At 30.1% G+C, this 15922-nt stretch overlaps 2 protein-coding genes across 4 annotated transcripts in view; both read left to right on the forward strand.

Annotated features, from left to right (window-relative positions):
• The window catches only part of LOC142108564 (uncharacterized), a 625828-nt gene that overhangs the window by 395455 nt on the left and 214451 nt on the right, over nt 1–15922 (forward strand). The gene's annotated exons all lie outside the window — the stretch shown is intronic.
• The window catches only part of LOC142108403 (uncharacterized), an 88542-nt gene that overhangs the window by 45189 nt on the left and 27431 nt on the right, over nt 1–15922 (forward strand). The gene's annotated exons all lie outside the window — the stretch shown is intronic.

The raw sequence follows: 15922 nt of genomic DNA on the forward strand, positions 1-15922 counted from the left end.
GAGGCAAGATCTCCGCTTCCACTTTACTGAATACATCTTGGAATTCCATATAGGCCTCAGGAAGGTGGGTTAGCTCGGAATGAGCCATTACTTGACATTTTGGAGGCAAGACTCTAGACAGACATTCAAAGCGACATCCTGAACCCCACGACATAACTTGAGCGTGGTCCCAATCCATCTGAGGAGAATGTTTTCTCAGCCACGGTAGCCCCAAGATGAGGGGATTAATGGACCTCGGCAACACCAAAAGTTGGATCATTTCGCTATGAAGTACTCCTACCATCAACCGAACAGGAGAAGTCACGGAGGAGATGGAGCCGTGAGTGACACGACTTCCGTCGACTGCCGTCAGGGATAACGGTTGAGGCAATGGGTGTAAAGGTATTTGGAGCTGCGAAGCTAGATCTGCCGAAATGAAGTTCCCGGAGGAGCCGGAGTCCACAAAGGCCGTGGTGGAAAAGGTACCCTTGGGGGTGCTCAGGATGACAGCCATCTGAAATTCTGGGGAATTTTCTTTAGAATAGGGAGCAACTGTGGATTCTCCTAAAACGGCCTCCCCGCCACCGTTTAGGAGGAAGAGTTTCCCGGTTTCTTAGGACAAACTCTTAGCAGGTGTCCCGGATCTCCACAATACAGACACAGGCGTTGTTTGAAGCGTCTCTCCCTCTCTTCAAGGGATAATTTAGAGCGTCCTACTTGCATTGGTTCGTCCACTGGCAGGATGGATTTTGGAACTGTGGTGCTAGCCGTGGTATGAACCGTTTGCCAGGAGAGCGTTCCTGCGTGCGCTCTTGGTAGCGCAAATCCACCTTGATGCACATGGAGATGAGAGAATCTAACTCGGCCGGGAGTTCTCTGGAAATTAGCTCATCCTTAATCCGGTCCACCAGACCTTGCAAAAGGTTGCCACCAGTGCTTCGTTATTCCATTTTAACTCGGAAGCCAGGGTTCGAAATTGAACTGCATATTGCCCCACGGACAGGTCACCTTGGCGGAGGTTTAACAAGCTGGTAGCTGCAGAAGCAACTCTTCGGGATCATCGAAGACTTTCCTGAAAGCTTCAATGAAGGAGTTGGAGTTATTAAGAAGTGGACCCCCTTGTTCCCATAAAGGTGAGGCCCAGGCAAGGGCTTGACCACTGAGGAGGGAGATGAGAAAGGCTACTTTGGTGCGTTCTGAAGAAAAGGCCCCTGGGTTGCACTCAAATTGAATGGCACATTGGTTCAGAAAGCCCCTGCACTTCTTGGGATCACCGTCAAACTTTTCGGGTGTCGGGATGCGTACACCGGAGGCCGCTGTAGAGACCGTAACCACACTGGATGCTGTGGATGCCGCAGAGGTTATGGCTGGTGTAGCATTCTGAAATGAATCGAAGCGGGTAGCAATCCCTTGGACACATTGTAGGAGATGCGCTTGGGCTGCTTCTTGTTGCTCCACTCGTTGAGCCAAATGCAGGAGTAGGTCACGAGCAGACGGTTCACCAGACCCCTCCGTTGTCATGGCCAGAGTATACTGTCATGACTGATAGTGGGTGTACGACTGATAGTGGGTACCTGCTGTTGTTGGCGCAACTCAGAGGAAGGCGCGGAGTCTAACGTGCCCCTGGTATTCACCAGGAACCCCCGCAAGGAAGTATGGACTCCGCTGCAGGGACACGCAGGTCGCGGTCCTTCCTAGAGTCCACAGCGAGATACAAGGAGGTGTCAGACAGGCCGGGTCAGCAACGTTCAGGTAGAAGAGGTACAAAGGGAAATCCAGAAGAATGATGAGGCAAGCCGGGTCGGTAACTATCAGGGAGCACAGTACAAAGGCAGAATCCAGATAGGGGTGGTCAAACGGTCCGGGTCAAAAGGGTCACAAGCAGCACGAGGATAGTCAGGAACGAATACAGCAACTGGTATACACAAACGCTGGAGACAGGAAGACCTGATACTCTGGCACTGGTGAGAGGGCAGGAAGAGGTTTAAATACAGTGGTAACCCAATCAGAATCAGCGCTGCAGCGCTGTCATACCTGCCGCCGGGAATCCTTCATAGCGTCCCGTTGACGGGGCGCGTCATCACAGCCAGGAGTCAGATGGCAGGGGGATCCGGAAGTGATGCGTCTGGTTGCATAGCAACCAGACGCGCTGTCAGGCTGACAGGCGGCCGTGCGGACGGCGCCTGACAGAATTCAATCATGAATCCTGAATCATAAATTAAATCATAAATCATGAATTGAATCATGAATCTTGAATCATGAATCGAATCATGAATAATGAACTGAATCATGAATTCAATCATGAATCAAATCATGAATCATGAATCGAATTATGAATCGAATCATGAATAACAAATCATGAATTGAATCATGAATCATGAATCGAATCATGAATTGAATCATGAATAATGAATCATGAATTGAATCATGAATTGAACATTTATTTGAATCACGAATCATGATTTGAATCATGAATTGAATCATGAATTGAATCATGAATCATGAATCATGAAATGAATCATAAATCATGAATCGAATCATGAATCATTAATCGAATCATTAATCATGAATTGAATTATGAATCATGAATCATGAATCGAATCATTAATCATGAATTGAATTATGAATCATGAATCATGAATTGAATCATGAATCATGAATTGAATCATGAATCATGAATCGAATCATGAATCGAATCATGAATCATGAATCGAATCATGAATCATGAATCGAATCATGAATCATGAATTGAATCATGAATCATTATTCGAATCATGAATCATTATTCGAATCATGAATCATGAATCGAATCATGAATCATAAATAGAATCATGAATCACAAATCATGAATTGAATCATGAATCATGAATTGAATCATGAATCATAAATCGAATCATGAATCATGAATTGAATCATGAATCATGAAATGAATCATGAATTGAATCATGAATTGAATCATGAATCATGAATCATAAATTGGATCATGAATCATGAATTAAATCATAAAACATGAATTGAATCATTAAATCATGAATCATGAATTAAATCATGAATTATGAATCAAATCATAAATCATGAATTGAATCATGAAATTAATCATGAATCATGAAATTAATCATGAATCATGAATTGAATCATGAAACATGAATTGAATCATTAAATCATGAATCATGAATTGAATCATGAATTATGAATTGAATCATGAATTGAATCATGAAATGAATCATGAATCATGAATCGAATCATGAATCATGAATTATGAAATGAATTATGAAATGAATCATGAATCATAAATCGAATCATAAATCATGAATCATGAATCATGAATTAAATCATGAATCGAATCATGAATCATTAATCGAATTATGAATCATGAATTGAATCATGAATCTTGAATCATGAATTGAATCATGAATCTTGAATCATGAATTGAATCTTGAATCATGAATCATAAATTGAATCATAAATCATGAATTGAATCATGAATCTTGAATCATTAATCGAATCATGAATAATGAATTGAATCATGAATTGAATCATGAATTCAATCATGAATCATGAATTCAATCATGAATCATGAATTGAATCATGAATTCAATCATGAATCATGAATTGAATCATGAATCATGAATCGAATCATGAATCATGAATCGAATCATGAATCATGAATCGAATCATGAATCATGAATCGAATCATGAATCATGAATCACAAATCATGAATTGAATCATGAATCGAATCACGAATTATGAATCATAAATTGAATCATGAATCATGAATTGAACATTAATTGAATCATGAATCATGAATTGAAACATGAATTGAATCATGAATCGAATCATGAATCGAATCATGAATCGAATCATGAATTATGAATCACAAATCATGAATTGAATCATGAATCGAATCATGAATTATGAATCATAAATTGAATCATGAATCATGAATTGAACATTAATTGAATCATGAATCATGAATTGAATCATGAATCGAATCATGAAACATGAATTGAATCATGAATCGAATCATGAATCATGAATTGAATCATGAATTATGAATCATGAAATGAATCATGAATTATGAATTGAATCATGAATCATGAATTGAATCATGAAATGAATCATGAATCATGAATCGAATCATGAATCATGAATCGAATCATGAATTATGAAATGAATCATGAATCATGAATCGAATCATGAATCATGAATCATGAATTGAATCATGAATCGAATCATGAATCATTAATCGAATTATGAATCATGAATTGAATCATGAATCTTGAATCATGAATTGAATCATGAATCTTGAATCATGAATTGAATCATGAATCATGAATTGAATCATGAATCATGAATCATAAATTGAATCATAAATCATGAATTGAATCATGAATCTTGAATCATTAATCGAATCATGAATAATGAATTGAATCATGAATTGAATCATGAATTGAATCATGAATCATGAATTGAATCATGAATCATGAATCGAATCATGAATCATGAATCGAATCATGAATTATGAATCACAAATCATGAATTGAATCATGAATCGAATCATGAATTATGAATCATAAATTGAATCATGAATCATGAATTGAACATTAATTGAATCATGAATCATGAATTGAAACATGAATTGAATCATGAATCGAATCATGAATCATGAATTGAATCATGAATTATGAATCATGAAATGAATCATGAATCATGAAATGAATCATGAATCATGCATTGAATCATTATTCATAGAATGAATTATGAAATGAATCATGAATCGAATCATGAATCATAAATCCTGAATTGAATCATGAATCATAAATCGAATCATGAATCATGAATCATGAATCATGAATTGAATCATGAATTGAATCATAAATCATGAATCATGAAATTAATCATGAATTGAATAATGAATCGAATCATGTATCATGAATCGAATCATGAATCATGAATCGAATCATGAATCATGAATCGAATCATAAATCATGAATTGAATCATAAATCATGAATCATGAATTGAATCATGAATCGAATCATGAATCATTAATCGAATCATGAATAATGAATTGAATCATGAATCATGAATCATGAATTGAATCATGAATCATAAATTGAATCATGAATCGAATCATGAATTGAATCATGAATCATGAATCGAATCATGAATCGAATCATGAATCATGAATTGAGCCATGAATTATGAATCATGAATTGAATCATAAATCATGAATTCAATCATGAATTGAATCATGAATCATTATTCGAATCATGAATCATGAATCGAATCATGAATCGAATCATGAATCATGAATCAAATCATGATTTATGAATTGAATCATGAATCGAATCATGAATCATGAATTGAATCATGATTCATGAATTGAATCATAAATCATGAATTGAATCATGAATCGAATCATGAATCATGATTCAAATCATGAATCGAATCATGAATCATAAATAGAATCATGAATCACAAATCATGAATTGAATCATGAATCATGAATTGAATCATGAATCATTAATTGAATCATGAATCATGAATTGAATCATGAATCATGAATTAAACCATGAATCATGAATTGAATCATGAATCATGAATCGAATCATGAATTGAATCATGATTCGATTCATGATTCATGATTCATGAATCATGAATCGAATCATGAATCATGAATCGAATCATGAATCGAATCATGAATCATGAATCGAATCATGAATCATGAATTTAATCATGAATCATGATTTGAATCATGAATTAAATCATGAAACACAAAACAAATCATGAATCATGAATCATGAATTGAATCATGAATCATGAGTCTAATCATGAATCATGAATTGAATCATGAATCATGAGTCTAATCATGAATCATGAATTGAATCATGAATCTTGAATCTTGAATCATGAATCGAATCATGAATAATGAATTGAATCATGAATCATGAATCGAATCATAAATCATGAATTGAATCATGAATCATGAAATGAATCATGAATTGAATCATGATATATGAATCATGAAATGAATCATGAAATAAATCATGAATCATGAATTGAATCATAAATCATGAATCATGAATCATGAATTGAATCATGAATCATGAATTGAATCATGAATCATGAATCAAATCATGAATCATGAATTTAATCATGAATCATGATTTGAATTATGAATTGAATCATGAAACACGAAACAAATCATGAACGAATCATGAATCATGAATTGAATCACGAATCATGAATTGAATCATGAATTGAATCACGAATCATGAATTGAATCATGAATTAAATCATGATTCATGAATTGAATCATGAATTGAATCATGAATCATGAATTGAATCATGAATCATGAATTGAATCATAAATCATGAATTGAATCATGAATCGAATCATGAATCATGATTCGAATCATGAATCATGATTCAAATCATGAATCGAATCATGAATCATAAATAGAATCATGAATCACAAATCGTGAATTGAATCCTGAATCATGAATTGAATCATGAATCATGAATTAAACCAGGAATCATGAATTGAATCATGAATCATGAATCGAATCATGAATCGAATCATGATTTGATTCATGATTCATGATTCATGAATCATGAATCGAATCATGAATCATGAATCATGAATCGAATTATGAATCATGAATCATGAATTTAATCATGAATCATGATTTGAATCATGAATTGAATCATGAAACACAAAACGAATCATGAATCATGAATCATGAATTGAATCATGAATCATGAGTCTAATCATGAATAATGAATTGAATCATGAATCATGAGTCGAATCATGAATCATGAATTGAATCATGAATCTTGAATCATGAATCGAATCATGAATAATGAATTGAATCATGACTCATGAATCGAATCATGAATCATGAATCATGAATTGGATCATGAATCATGAATTGAATCATGAAACATGAATCATGAATTGAATCATGAATCGAATCATGAATCATGTATCATGAATTGAATCATGAATCATGAATCGAATCATTAATCATGAATCAACTCATGAATCATGAATCAAATCATGAATCATGAATTAAATCATGAATTGAATCATGAATCATGAATCAAATCATGAATCTTGAATCATGAATTGAATCTTGACTCATGAATTGAATCATGAAATATGAATCATGAATTGAATCATGAAACATGAATTGAATCATGAATCGAATCATGAATCATGTATCATGAATTGAATCATGAATCGAATCATTAATCATGAATCGAATCATGAATCAAATCATGAATCATGAATTAAATCATGAATTGAATCATGAATCATGAATCGAATCATGAATCATGAATCATGAATCGAATCATGAATCATGAATCATGAATCATGAAGTGAATCATGAATCATGAATTGAATCATGAATCATGAATTGAACATTAATTGAATCATGAATCATGAATTGAAACATTAATTGAATCATGAATCGAATCATGAATCATGAATCGAATCATGAATTATGAATCACAAATCATGAATTGAATCATGAATCGAATCATGAATTATGAATCATAAATTGAATCATGAATCATGAATTGAACATTAATTGAATCATGAATCATGAATTGAATCATGAATCGAATCATGAAACATGAATTGAATCATGAATCGAATCATGAATCATGAATTGAATCATGAATTATGAATCATGAAATGAATCATGAATTATGAATTGAATCATGAATCATGAATTGAATCATGAAATGAATTATGAATCGAATCATGAATCATGAATCGAATCATGAATTATGAAATGAATCATGAATCATGAATCGAATCATGAATCATGAATCATGAATTGAATCATGAATCGAATCATGAATCATTAATCGAATTATGAATCATGAATTGAATCATGAATCTTGAATCATGAATTGAATCATGAATCTTGAATCATGAATTGAATCATGAATCATGAATTGAATCATGAATCATGAATCATAAATTGAATCATAAATCATGAATTGAATCATGAATCTTGAATCATTAATCGAATCATGAATAATGAATTGAATCATGAATTCAATCATGAATTCAATCATGAATCATGAATTGAATCATGAATCATTAATCGAATCATGAATCATGAATCGAATCATGAATCATGAATCGAATCATGAATCATGAATCGAATCATGAATCATGAATCGAATCATGAATTATGAATCACAAATCATGAATTGAATCATGAATCGAATCATGAATTATGAATCATAAATTGAATCATGAATCATGAATTGAACATTAATTGAATCATGAATCATGAATTGAAACATGAATTGAAACATGAATCGAATCATGAATCATGAATTGAATCATGAATTATGAATCATGAAATGAATCATGAATCATGAAATGAATCATGAATCATGCATTGAATCATTATTCATAGAATGAATTATGAAATGAATCATGAATCGAATCATGAATCATGAATCCTGAATTGAATCATGAATCATAAATCGAATCATGAATCATGAATCATGAATCATGAATTGAATCATAAATCATGAATCATGAAATGAATCATGAATTGAATAATGAATCGAATCATGAATCATGAATCGAATCATGAATCATGAATCGAATCATAAATCATGAATTGAATCATAAATCATGAATCATGAATTGAATCATGAATCGAATCATGAATCATTAATCGAATCATGAATAATGAATTGAATCATGAATCATGAATCATGAATTGAATCATGAATCATAAATTGAATCATGAATCGAATCATGAATTGAATCATGAATCATGAATCGAATCATGAATCATGAATTGAGCCATGAATTATGAATCATGAATTGAATCATAAATCATGAATTCAATCATGAATTGAATCATGAATCATTATTCGAATCATGAATCATGAATCGAATCATGAATCGAATCATGAATCATGAATCAAATCATGATTTATGAATTGAATCATGAATCGAATCATGAATCATGAATTGAATCATGATTCATGAATTGAATCATAAATCATGAATTGAATCATGAATCGAATCATGAATCATGATTCAAATCATGAATCGAATCATGAATCATAAATAGAATCATGAATCACAAATCATGAATTGAATCATGAATCATGAATTGAATCATGAATCATTAATTGAATCATGAATCATGAATTGAATCATGAATAATGAATTAAACCATGAATCATGAATTGAATCATGAATCATGAATCGAATCATGAATTGAATCATGATTCGATTCATGATTCATGATTCATGAATCATGAATCATAATTCGAATCATGAATCATGAATCGAATCATGAATCGAATCATGAATCATGAATCGAATCATGAATCATGAATTTAATCATGAATCATGATTTGAATCATGAATTCAATCATGAAACACAAAACAAATCATGAATCATGAATTGAATCATGAATCATGAGTCAAATCATGAATCATGAATTGAATCATGAATCATGAGTCTAATCATGAATCATGAATTGAATCATGAATCTTGAATCTTGAATCATGAATCGAATCATGAATAATGAATTGAATCATGAATCATGAATCGAATCATAAATCATGAATTGAATCATGAATCATGAAATGAATCATGAAATGAATCATGAATTGAATCATGATATATGAATCATGAAATGAATCATGAAATAAATCATGAATCATGAATTGAATCATAAATCATGAATCATGAATCATGAATTGAATCATGAATCATGAATTGAATCATGAATCATGAATCAAATCATGAATCATGAATTTAATCATGAATCATGATTTGAATCATGAATTGAATCATGAAACACGAAACAAATCATGAACGAATCATGAATCATGAATTGAATCACGAATCATGAATTGAATCATGAATTAAATCATGATTCATGAATTGAATCATGAATCGAATCATGAATCATGAATCGAATCATGAATCATGAATTGAATTATGAATAATAAATCAAATCATGAATCAAGAATCAAATCATGAATCATGAATTAAATCATGAATTGAATCATGATTCTTGAATCATGAATCGAATCTTGAATATAGAATTAAATCATGAATTGAATCATGAATCATGAATTGAATCACGGATCATGAATTAAATCATGATTCATCAATCATGAATCATGAATTGAATCATGAATCATGAATTGAATCAGGAATCAGGAATCGAATCATGATTCATGAACTATGAATTCAATCATGAATCCTGAATCGAATCATAAATCATGAACTGAATCATGAATTGAATCATGAATCATGAATCATAAATTAAATCATAAATCATGAATTGAATCATGAATCATGAATTAAACCATGAATCATGAATCGAATCATGAATCATGAATCGAATCATGAATTAAACCATGAATCATGAATCGAATCATGAATCATGAATCGAATCATGAATCGAATCATGATTCGATTCATGATTCATGATTCATGAATCATGAATCGAATCATGAATCATGAATCATGAATCATGAATCGAATTATGAATCATGAATCATGAATTTTATCATGAATCATGATTTGAATCATGAATTGAATCATGAAACACAAAACGAATCATGAATCATGAATTGAATCATGAATCATGAGTCTAATCATGAATCATGAATTGAATCATGAATCATGAGTCGAATCATGAATCATGAATTGAATCATGAATCTTGAATCATGAATCGAATCATGAATAATGAATTGAATCAGGAATCATGAATCGAATCATGAATCATGAATCATGAATTGGATCATGAATCATGAATTGAATCATGAAACATGAATAATGAATTGAATCAGGAATCGAATCATTAATCATGTATCATGAATTGAATCATGAATCATGAATCGAATCATTAATCATGAATCAACTCATGAATCATGAATCAAATCATGAATCATGAATTAAATCATGAATTGAATCATGAATCATGAATCAAATCATGAATCTTGAATCATGAATTGAATCTTGACTCATGAATTGAATCATGAAATATGAATCACGAATTGAATCATGAAACATGAATTGAATCATGAATCGAATCATGAATCATGTATCATGAATTGAATCATGAATCGAATCATTAATCATGAATCGAATCATGAATCAAATCATGAATCATGATTTAAATCATGAATTGAATCATGAATCATGAATCGAATCATGAATCATGAATCATGAATCGAATCATGAATCATGAATCATGAAGTGAATCATGAATCATGAAGTGAATCATGAATCATGAATCATGAATTGAATCATGAATCATGAATCGAATCATGAATCATGAATCGAATCATGAATCATGAATCGAATCATAAATCATGAATCATGAATTGAATCATGAATCATGAATTGAATCATGAATTGAATCATGAATTGAATCATGAATATTGAATCATGAATTGAATCATGAATCATGAATCAAGAATTGAATCATGAATTCAATCATGAATCATGAATTATGAAATGAATCATGAATCATGAATTTAATCATGAATTGAATCATAAAACATGAATCGAATCATGAATCATGAATTGAATTATGAATCATGAATTGAATCATGAATAATAAATCAAATCATGAATCAAGAATCAAATCATGAATCATGAATTAAATCATGAATTGAATCATGATTCTTGAATCATGAATCGAATCTTGAATATAGAATTAAATCATGAATTGAATCATGAATCATGAATTGAATCACGGATCATGAATTAAATCATGATTCATCAATTATGAATCATGAATTGAATCATGAATCATGAATTGAATCAGGAATCAGGAATCGAATCATGATTCATGAACTATGAATTCAATCATGAATCCTGAATCGAATCATAAATCATGAACTGAATCATGAATTGAATCATGAATCATGAATCATAAATTAAATCATAAATCATGAATTGAATCATGAATCTTGAATCATGAATCGAATCATGAATAATGAACTGAATCATGAATTCAATCATGAATCAAATCATGAATCATGAATCGAATTATGAATCGAATCATGAATAACAAATCATGAATTGAATCATGAATTGAGTCATGAATTGAATCATGAATCATGAATCAAATCATGAATCATGAATCGAATTATGAATCGAATCATGAATAACAAATCATGAATTGAATCATGAATCATGAATCGAATCATGATTTATGAATCATGAATTGAATCATGAATAATGAATCATGAATTGAATCATGAATCATGAATTGAACATTTATTTGAATCACGAATCATGATTTGAATCATGAATTGAATCATGAATTGAATCATGAATCATGAATCATGAATCATTAATCGAATCATTAATCATGAATTGAATTATGAATCATGAATCATGAAATGAATCATGAATCGAATCATGAATCGAATCATGAATCATGAATCGAATCATTAATCATGAATTGAATTATGAATCATGAATCATGAATTATGAATAATTAATTGAATCCTGAATCTTGAATCATGAATTAAATCATGAATCTTGAATCATGAATTGAATCATGAATCATGAATTGAATCATGAATCATGAATTGAATCTTGAATCATGAATCATAAATTGAATCATAAATCATGAATTGAATCATGAATCTTGAATCATTAATCGAATCATGAATAATGAATTGAATCATGAATTGAATCATGAATTCAATCATGAATCATGAATTGAATCATGAATCATGAATCGAATCATGAATCATGAATCGAATCATGAATCATGAATCGAATCATGAATCATGAATCGAATCATGAATCATGAATCACAAATCATGAATTGAATCATGAATCGAATCACAAATCATGAATTGAATCATGAATCACGAATTATGAATCATAAATTGAATCATGAATCATGAATTGAACATTAATTGAATCATGAATCATGAATTGAAACATGAATTGAATCATGAATCGAATCATGAATCATGAATCGAATCATGAATTATGAATCACAAATCATGAATTGAATCATGAATCGAATCATGAATTATGAATCATAAATTGAATCATGAATTGAACATTAATTGAATCATGAATCATGAATTGAATCATGAATCGAATCATGAAACATGAATTGAATCATGAATCGAATCATGAATCATGAATCATGAATTGAATCATGAATTATGAATCATGAAATGAATCATGAATTATGAATTGAATCATGAATCATGAATTGAATCATGAAATGAATCATGAATCATGAATCGAATCATGAATCATGAATCGAATCATGAATTATGAAATGAATCATGAATCATGAATCGAATCATGAATCATGAATCATGAATCATGAATTGAATCATGAATCGAATCATGAATCATTAATCGAATTATGAATCATGAATTGAATCATGAATCTTGAATCATGAATTGAATCATGAATCTTGAATCATGAATTGAATCATGAATCATGAATTGAATCATGAATCATGAATTGAATCATGAATCATGAATCATAAATTGAATCATAAATCATGAATTGAATCATGAATCTTGAATCATTAATCGAATCATGAATAATGAATTGAATCATGAATTGAATCATGAATTCAATCATGAATCATGAATTGAATCATGAATCATTAATCGAATCATGAATCATGAATCGAATCATGAATCATGAATCGAATCATGAATCATGAATCGAATCATGAATCATGAATCGAATCATGAATCATGAATCGAATCATGAATTATGAATCATGAAATGAATCATGAATCATGAAATGAATCATGAATCATGCATTGAATCATTATTCATAGAATGAATTATGAAATGAATCATGAATCGAATCATGAATCATGAATCCTGAATTGAATCATGAATCATAAATCGAATCATGAATCATGAATTGAATCATGAATTGAATCATGAATTGAATCATAAATCATGAATCATGAAATGAATCATGAATCATGAATTGAATCATGAATCGAATCATGAATCATTAATCGAATTATGAATCATGAATTGAATCATGAATCTTGAATCATGAATTGAATCATGAATCTTGAATCATGAATTGAATCATGAATCATGAATTGAATCATGAATCATGAATTGAATCATGAATCATGAATCATAAATTGAATCATAAATCATGAATTGAATCATGAATCTTGAATCATTAATCGAATCATGAATAATGAATTGAATCATGAATTGAATCATGAATTCAATCATGAATCATGAATTGAATCATGAATCATTAATCGAATCATGAATCATGAATCGAATCATGAATCATGAATCGAATCATGAATCATGAATCGAATCATGAATCATGAATCGAATCATGAATCATGAATCGAATCATGAATTATGAATCATGAAATGAATCATGAATCATGAAATGAATCATGAATCATGCATTGAATCATTATTCATAGAATGAATTATGAAATGAATCATGAATCGAATCATGAATCATGAATCCTGAATTGAATAATGAATCATAAATCGAATCATGAATCATGAATTGAATCATGAATTGAATCATGAATTGAATCATAAATCATGAATCATGAAATGAATCATGAAATGAATCATGAATTGAATAATGAATCGAATCATGAATCATGAATCGAATCATGAATCATGAATCGAATCATGAATCATGAATCGAATCATGAATCATGAATCGAATCATAAATCATGAATTGAATCATAAATCATGAATCATGAATTGAATCATGAATCGAATCATGAATCATTAATCGAATCATGAATAATGAATTGAATCATGAATCATGAATCATGAATTGAATCATGAATCATAAATTGAATCATGAATCGAATCATGAATTGAATCATGAATCATGAATCGAATCATGAATTGAGCCATGAATTATGAATCATGAATTGAATCATAAATCATGAATTCAATCATGAATTGAATCATGAATCATTATTCGAATCATGAATCATGAATCGAATCATGAATTGAATCATGAATCATGAATCAAATCATGATTTATGAATTGAATCATGAATCGAATCATGAATCATGAATTGAATCATGATTCATGAATTGAATCATAAATCATGAATTGAATCATGAATCGAATCATGAATCATGATTCAAATCATGAATCGAATCATGAATCATAAATAGAATCATGAATCACAAATCATGAATTGAATCATGAATCATGAATTGAATCATGAATCATGAATTGAATCATGAATCATGATTTGAATCATGAATTAAATCATGAAACACAAAACAAATCATGAATCATGAATCATGAATTGAATCATGAATCATGAGTCTAATCATGAATCATGAATTGAATCATGAATCATGAGTCTAATCATGAATCATGAATTGAATCATGAATCTTGAATCTTGAATCATGAATCGAATCATGAATAATGAATTGAATCATAAATCATGAATCATGAATTGAATCATGAATCATGAATCATAAATTAAATCATAAATCATGAATTGAATCATGAATCATGAATTAAACCATGAATCATGAATCGAATCATGAATCATGAATCGAATCATGAATCGAATCATGATTCGATTCATGATTCATGATTCATGAATCATGAATCGAATCATGAATCATGAATCAAGAATCATGAATCGAATTATGAATCATGAATCATGAATTTTATCATGAATCATGATTTGAATCATGAATTGAATCATGAAACACAAAACGAATCATGAATCATGAATTGAATCATGAATCATGAGTCTAATCATGAATCATGAATTGAATCATGAATCATGAGTCGAATCATGAATCATGAATTGAATCATGAATCTTGAATCATGAATCGAATCATGAATAATGAATTGAATCAGGAATCATGAATCGAATCATGAATCATGAATCATGAA

The sequence above is a fragment of the Mixophyes fleayi genome, chromosome 12 (assembly GCF_038048845.1).
Source record: "Mixophyes fleayi isolate aMixFle1 chromosome 12, aMixFle1.hap1, whole genome shotgun sequence".
Taxonomy (NCBI): domain Eukaryota; kingdom Metazoa; phylum Chordata; class Amphibia; order Anura; family Limnodynastidae; genus Mixophyes; species Mixophyes fleayi.